General features: G+C 47.1%; 1 non-coding gene across 1 annotated transcript; it reads right to left on the reverse strand.

The window, feature by feature from the left end:
• Positions 1-247: 247 nt before the first annotated feature.
• LOC114809746 lies at positions 248-385 on the reverse strand. The gene has a single exon (XR_003757524.1). It is a non-coding gene; the product is annotated as a small nucleolar RNA SNORA7 (small nucleolar RNA).
• Positions 386-8542: the final 8157 nt, after the last annotated feature.

Below are 8542 nucleotides of genomic sequence, written 5' to 3' on the forward strand. Positions count from 1 at the left end.
GTTAGTAGAAACTGTAGTGGTGCAGTAGTTGTTTTTGTCTTATGCCATCGAGTCATGTCCGACCCATAGCGACACCACGGACATATCTCTTCCAGAACACCCCACTTCCATCTGCAGTCGTTCTGGTAGTGAATCCGGAGAGTTTTCTTGGTAAAAATATGGAAGTGTTTACCATTGCTTCCCTCCACGCAGTTCTCTGCTCTCTACTCACTCCTGTGCTACTGATGCCCAGCACGGGTGAGTTTTGTCTTGTAGCAGATGGTCTTCCTCTCGCTAGCCACTGCCCAAGCTAGGAATGGAATGGATTGGCCTCTGCTTGACTCTCCCTCCCGTAGTCAATTCTGGAAGAGTATTGGAAACTTTCCAGGTGCGACCCTGAGAGGTGGGTGCAGTAGTAGTAGGGGTTTAATACCTGGGAAATCCAAAGCAAGCGACAGATTGTCCGCCCTCAAGGACCTCATACTCCCATGAAATCCTGTTGCTCTTTGTTTATGATCTCTATCAAGCACTGACTACATGCTAAGCACTGTATTAAGTGTTGGGGTAGATACGAGATAAGTAATAATAAATAATGTTGGTATTTGTTAAGCGCTTACTAGGTGCAGAGCACTGTTCTAAGCGCTGGGGTAGACACAGGGGAATCAGGATGTCCCAAGTGGGGCTCACAGTCTTAATCCCCATTTTACAGATGAGGTAACTGAGGCACAGAGAAGTTAAGTGACTTGCCCACAGTCACACAGCTGACAAGTGGCAGAGCTGGGATTTCTAACCCACAACCTCTGACTCCCAAGCCCGTGTTCTTTCCACTGAGCCACGCTTGGACCTAGTCCCTGTCCCACCTAGAGCTCACAGTCTTAATCTCCATTTTACAGATGAAGTAAATGAAGCCCAGAAAAGTGAAGTGACTTGTCCAAGGTCACACAACCGGCAAGTAGTGTAACCAGGGTTAGAACTCAGGTCCTCGGACTTCCGGGCCCGGGCTCTTTCCACTAGGCCACACTACTCTCTCCCCCTAATCGTTCTCAGTTCTGTCCCCTCTTCTTCTCTGGATTCATAGCCTCCACTCTAGCCTGAAGCCGCTCCTCTCCACGTTGCGCCCGGATTGCTCCTTCAGCCTCCCTGCCTCCTCAGCCTCCCCTCACCCCACCCCAGCCTTCCTATCAGTCGTCCCCAGGCAACACATTGTGGGCAGGGAATGTGTCTGTTTCTTGTTGTAATGTACCCTCTCACGGGCTAAGTACAGCGCTTTGCACACCGTAAGCACTCAATAAGTACTACGACTGAATGAACAAGAATTGTTTTGGTCAAGAACCACTCTGGTCCAGTCTCTGGCCTGCTCAGATCCATGGCTGATTCCCACTGAGCTCTTTGGCCATATCAGCATTTAGTATGATGCTTTGCACACGGTAAGCGCCTAACAAATACCCTAATTATTACTACCCCGTACTCCACCTTTATGGCCCGGCTTCTCCGACCTCGTTGCCCTTCGTTCCCTCCCCCAAGCCCATTTACAGAACCGCCAGCCTTTCCCACAGTGCCCCAGGGCTGTGCTCTTCACTCCCAGACAAGTTGACCTGCCGACTGCCCCTTCCTCAGGCCTTCCTTGCCCCGCTTCTGCCCCACGGCTGTCCTAATGGGCCACACCTGCCTCTAGGCCTCCCTCCCTCCCCGTTCCTCTCCGCCAAACCTGTTGGGCTACTTCTCCCGTAACTCAGCGAGCCAGTTTGGGTCGGCCAGAACAACAAATAACTGGTTTATTGATAAGTTTTTCAACTCTTTAGACGTCAGCTTCAACTGCTCCGGCAGTCAGTCAGTCTGTTGTATTTAGTGAGTGCTTACTGTTTGCAGAACACGGTACTAAGCGCTTGGGAGAGTACTACAGTACAATAAACAGACACGGTCTCTGATCACAATGAGTTTAGAGTCTAGAGAGGGAGACAGACACTAATATAGATAAATAAATTAATAATGGCTGACCCTTGCCTCCCCCTTTCAGTCCCCCGCTCCCAACCCACACTCCTCTGCTGTCCTCGGCTTTAGTATGTCCAGCAAAGCAAGCTTGAGAAGCAGTCTTGCCTAGTGGAAAGAGCATAGGATTGAGAGTCAGGAGATCTGGGTTCTAATCCCAGCTGCTCCCCTAGCCCGCGATTTGACCCTGGGGAAGTAGCATGGTGTAGTGGAGAGAATACGAGCCTGGGAGTCAGAAGATCATGTGTTCCAGTCCAGGCTATGCCACTTGTCTGCTGTGTGACCTTAGGCAAGTCATGTCAGCGTGGCTCAGTGGAAAGAGCATGGGCTTTGGAGTCAGGGCTCATGAGTTCGAATCCCAGCTCTGCCACTTGGCTGTGTGATTGTGGGCAAGTCACTTAACTTCTCTGTGCCTCAGTTCCCTCATCTGTAAAATGGGGATTAAGACTGTGAGCCCCACGTGGGACAACCTGATTCCCCTATGTCTACCCCAGCGCTTAGAACAGTGCTCGGCACATAGTAAGCGCTTAACAAATACCAATATTATTATTATTATTATTATGTCACTTCTCTGAGTTTCAGTTACCTCATCTGGAAAATGGGGTGTGAAACTGTGAGCCCCATGTGGGACAGGGACTGTGTCCAACCCCATTTGCTTGTGTCCACCCCAGTGCTTAGTAGAGTCCCTGGCAGACAGTAAGCACTGAACAAATTCCACCACACACTTAACTGCTCTGTGTTTCAATGTCCTCGCATAGAAAATGGAGTTTCAGCACCTAATCCGGGTTCCACCACTTGTTTGCTGTGTGACCTTGGTCAAGTCACTTTTCTTCTTTGGGCCTCAGGTCCCTCATCTGTAAAATGGGGATTAAGACTATGAGCCTCATGTGGAACAGGGGCCATCCAACCCAATTTGCTTGTGTCCAGCACTTAGTTCAGTCCCTGGCACATAGTAAGCCCTTAATAAATACCATAATAATTATTATTATTATTATTACATGTTCTCTCCCCCTTAGAATGGGAGCCCCTCATGGAATAGGGACCCTGCCTGACTTGACTATCTTGGCTCTGCCCCAACTCTTGGTACACAGAGAATGCTAATCAAATACCACAATTATTATTCATATCATTATTGTCCCTGTTATCTCTGAAAGATTGCAATCCCATGTTAACCAAACCTTGCCCCACTGCTCTCTCCTTCCAAACTCTGCTCTAGATTCTCCGTCTCCTTAGACCTTGCCAAGAGGAGTGTCACCTGACTATTCCAATAGTTTCATCACTGGAATCAATCAATCTACCATATTTACTGAGCACTTACTGTGTGCAGAGCACTGTAGCAAACCTTTGGGAAAGTACAATGTAACAGAGTCAGTAGACATGTTCCCTGCCCACAGTGAGCTTACAGTCTAGAGGGATCATCAATAATATGCTACTATGTGCAGAGCACTGTACTGAGCGCTTGGGAGAGTACAATAGAGTTCGTAGACGTGATCTCTGCCCTCAAGGAACTTCCAGTCTACTGTTTGCGGAGTACTGTGCTGAGCTCTTGGGTGAGGACAACAGAGTTAGTAGGCATTATCCCTGCCCTCAAGGAGCTGACAGTTTACTGTGTGCAGAGCACTGTACTGAGTGTTTAGAAGCATATAATACATTTAATCATAATATAATAATAATATTGTATCTGTTAAGTGCTTACTGTGTGCCAAGCAGTGTTCTAAGCACTGGGATAGATGCAAGGTTATCAGGTTGTCCCACGCGGGGCTCAGAGTCTTAATCTTAATGAGGTAACTGAGGTACAGATAAGTGACACAGCCGACAAGTGGCGGAACCGGGATTAGAACCCACGACCTCTGACTCCCAAGGCCGTGCTCTTCCCACTAAGCCACGCTGCTTCCATCCCTGCCTTCAAGGAGTTTATAATCTAGCTGGGGGAACAGAGTTTGAAAGAAATTATAGACTGGGGAAGCCACAGAGAAATGTCAAATTCCCTGTCCAGAACTGACAGTGAATCTCTTCAGTCAAGGTAGAGATTGAAACCATCTCTCCTCGAGCTCTCATTCATTGGGGTCTGGGCGCTAGGACTTTGTGCTCATGGATCTGGAGCTTCCTTCCCTCTAGGGATCAGCATCACAGTGCTCCCTCCCTGAACTTCTTCTGAATGCCCCAGTCTTCCCTAGAGGAAAGAGCCCGGGCCTGGGAGTCAGGGGACATGGGTTCTAATCCTGGCTCTGCCACTTTCTTGCTGTGTGACCTTGGGCAAGTCACTTCACCGCTCCGTGCCTCAGTTTTCTCATCTGAAAAATGGGTATTAAACGTCCATTCTCCCTCCTATTGAGAGCCCCATTGAGAGCTATATCTTGTATCTATATTTGATTATAGATTGATATATTGCTATATCTGTTAATATATTGATTAGACTGTAAGCCCATCAAAGGGCGGGGACTGTATCTGTTATCGATTTGTACATTCCAAGTGCTTAGTACAGTGCTCTGCATATAGTAAGCGCTCGATAAATACTATTGAATGAATCTCCCCCAGTGCTTAACAGAGAAGAAGCACTTAGCACATAAACAATTCCTTTGGGATGGAGGGGGAGAAAGAGAAGTAGTCTAGGTTGGGTCACCAACCCCTTCATATTGTTTCAATCAGTTTATTTATTGAGTCTTTACTGTGTGCAGAGTACTGAACTAAGTGCCTGGGAGAGTATAATATAACATAAACACATTTCCTGCCTACAGTGAGTTTATAGTCTAAATGGGGAGACAGACATTAATATAAATTAATATAATAGAGATGTGTACATAAATGCTTTGGGGCTGGGAGGGGGGATGAATAAAGGGAGGAAGTCAGGGTGATGAAAAAGGGAGTGGGAGAAGAGGAAAGGAGGGCTTAGTCAGGGAAGGCTTCTTGGAGGAGATGGGCCTTCAGTAAGGCTTTGAAGGTGGGGAGAGTCACTCTCGGATATGAGGAGGGAGGTTGTTCCAAGCCAGAGGTAGGATGTGGGCAAGAGGTTGGCGGCAAGATAGGTGAGATGGAGGTACAGTAAGAAGGTTGACATGAGAGGAGCAAAGTGTGCCGGCTGGAATTCAGCAGGAGCGTAGTGAGGAGAGGTAGGAGGGGGCAAGGTGAATGAGTGCTTTAAAGCCAATGGTGAGGAATTTTTGTTTGATGTGGAGGTAAATGGACAACCACATATTATTATTATTATTGTATTTGTTAAGCACTATGTGTCAAGCACTATTCTAAGTTCTGGGATAGAAACAAATTAATTAGGTTGGACACAATCCCTGTCCCACGTGGGCCTTCCAGTCTAAATAGGAGCGGGAACATGTATTTAATCCCCCTTTTACTCCGTTTATTAATTTATATTAATATCTGTCTCCCCCTCAAGACTATAAGCTCACTGTGGGCAGGGAACATATTTCCTAACTCGGATATTTTGTTCTCTCCCAAGCGCTTAGTATGGTGCTCTACACATATCAACCACTCAATGAATATGATTGATCAGTAGATCTATTGATTGATTTTACAATGGAGAAAACTTCACAGAGAATTCAGGTGACCTGCCCAAGGTCACACAGAAAGCAATTGGCAGATCCAGGATTAGAATCCAGGTCCTGTGACCCCCAGGCCTGTGCTATTTCCACTAGGCCACATGTTGCTTCTTGTCATTTACATGAATACTTTTTCTCCCAGAACCAGCCAAGGCAAAGACAGAGATGGGACGTGTTGAGGAATTCATTGAAATCCTTCTACTTAGTCCCTCTGCTTTCCATAGCCCAAACTCCAAGGGGCAGAAGCCTTTCTCCTCAGGGAAGATTGGAGCCAGAATGCCCAAGGAAGAGTTTGTGACCCATCACTTGCTATTTGCTATTTTCTGTCCCATCAGCAGACTGGCCTCTCGGAATATAAGGCTCCTGAAAGTCAGCCTGTCAAACAGAATGGGACAGAAACCAACACAGAGAAAGAGAAGAGGGATAATGTTTACTTACTCAATTCTCCCAAGCACCCAGTACAGTGCTCTGCCCACAGTAAGTGCTCAATAAAAAATAATAATAATAATAGTTATGGTATTTTTAAGTGCTTACTATGTGCCAAGCACTGTTCTAAACAGTGGAGTAATAACCATCATTAACTATGCTTTTATTAAGTTCTTACTATGTGCCAAACACTGTTCTAAGAGCTGGGGTAGATACAAGGTAATCAGGTTTTCCCACGTGGGGCTCACAGTCTTAATCTCCATTGTACAGATGAAGTAACTGAGGTACAGAGAAGTTAAGTGGCTTGCCCAAGGTCACACAGCAGACAAGTGGCAGAGCTGGGATTAGAACTCATGTCCTCTGGCTTCCAAGCCTGTGCTCTTTCCACTAAGCCAGGCTGCTTCTCATACTAAGCTACGCTGCTTCTCACTGCCACTGCTGCACTGATTGATGGACAGTTGTGACTTGCCTAAGATGACACAGCAGAGCACTGGAAGATCTGGACCCGCAATCAAGGATTCTAAACTCAATCAATCAATCAATCAACTGGGCCCTTACTATGTGCACAGCACTGTTCTAAATGCTTGGGAAAGTACAACAGATTTGGCAGCCATATTCCCAGACTGCCAGAGCCCTTTTTGCCGGACCACACTGCCCAATTCAGCACGGTGTAACTTCACAATATTATTACTCTTATTATCATATTTGCTAAGAACTAGCTGTGGGTCAGTGGAGGAAGAACAGAGACTGAGAAAGAAAGAGAGATGGAGAGACAGGGAGAGGGAGAAGTGGAGAGATGAGAGAGTGAGAGAGGAATGGAGAGACAGAGGCAAGGACGTGGACAGGGGAACGGAGACAGAGAGAAGACCTGAGAGACAAAAAGGCAGATAGGAATGGAGAGAGGGAGATCATAGAGAAAGAGAGAAATCGAGGGAGACAGAGAATGAGAGTGAGAGAAGGAATAATAATAACTACGGTATTTGTTAAATGCTTACTACATGCCAGGCACTGTACAAAACTCTGAGACGAATACGAGCGAATCGGGTTGGACACAGTCCCCGTCCCACATGGGACTCTCAGTCTCAATCCCTGTTTTACAAATGAGGTACTGAGGCCCAGAGAAGTGAACTGAAGTGACTTGCCCAAGGTCACTCAGCAGACAAGTGGCAGAGCCAGAATTAGAAGCCATAACCTTCTGACTCCCAAGTCTGTGCTCTATCCACTTCGCCATGGGAATGGAGAGACAGAGGCAGAGAGAGGAAGGGAAAGAGGTAATAATAATAATAGTAATACTTATGTTATTTGTTAAACACTTACTCTGTGCCAGGCACTGCGCTAAGTGCTGGGGTGGATACAAGCAAATCGGCTTCGATACAGTCCCTGTCCCACGTAGAGCTTCAATCTTAATCCCCATTTTACAGATGAGGTAAGTGAGGTCCAAGGTCACAGCAGACAAGTAGTGGAGCTGGGATTAGAAACCAGGTCCTTTTGACTCCCAGGCCTGGGCTCTATCCATTAGGCAATGCTGCTTCTCAGGAAGAACTAGGGAGAAAAAGAAAGAGCAAGAGAGAAAAATGGGAGCGATCCAAAGAAAAAGGAACTGAGACAGAGAAGAATGGAGAGAATCAGAGAAAGTTAGGAATGGAGAGACCAAGAGGAAGGGAGAGACAGAAAGAAATGGAGAGAGACAGAGAGGGCAAGAAAGGAATGGAGAGAACGCGAAACATTTCTCAACTCCTTTAGAAGGCTGTCTGACCTCAAGTACCGTCCCATGCCTACTGGGTGGCCCCACCAGCTAAAGTTGTGCTATAGTCAACACCTCCCTCACTTGATGCTGCTGACATTCAGACAAAATAAAATCATCATTATCGTCATTGTCATCTCAATTTTCCAAAGCCTAGAGCTGTGTAAAGGCCTTCTCAGACACCTTATGCTTCCGGTTTAGAGGGAAGGGGGGGAGACATGGCAAGTGGAGAGGGGAGGTGGGGGGAGACATGGGGTGACGGAGAGGAAGAAAAGGGGGAGAGACCTGGGGGGATGGAAAGAGGAGGTGGGAAGACACATGGAGGATGGAGAGAAGGTGAGGGGAGATATGGGGGATGGAGGGGAGATAGGCGAAGACATGGGGGAACAAAGCAACCAGAACAAGTCCACTGAAGCCAGACACCTCAGTCTTTCCTTGGGACTCTCCCTCCCTCCCCCATCTTCTCCCTCCCTGTTTTTCATGGGCTGTTGACAGGAACAAAGCCATAAAACTTTCAGGAGGGGACCCTAGGGTGGTGGAGGTGGGGTTGCCAGGGTTTCAGGTGGAGGAGGTGTTGCAGCGAAGCAGCATGGCCTAGTGGAAAGAGCACAGGCTTGGGGGTCAGAGGACAGGGGTTCAAATCCCAGCTCCACCACTTGTCTACTGGGTGACCTTGGACAAGTCACTTCACTTCTCTGTGCCTCAGTGACCTCATCTGTAAAATGGGGATGAAGACTGGGAGCCCCACCTGGGACACTCTGATTACCTTGTATCTATTCCAGTATTTGGCCCATAGTAAGTGCTTAGCAAATAGCATTATTATTATTATTATTATTATTATTATTATTAT

Source organism: Ornithorhynchus anatinus, chromosome 2 (genome assembly GCF_004115215.2).
Source record: "Ornithorhynchus anatinus isolate Pmale09 chromosome 2, mOrnAna1.pri.v4, whole genome shotgun sequence".
NCBI lineage: Eukaryota > Metazoa > Chordata > Mammalia > Monotremata > Ornithorhynchidae > Ornithorhynchus > Ornithorhynchus anatinus.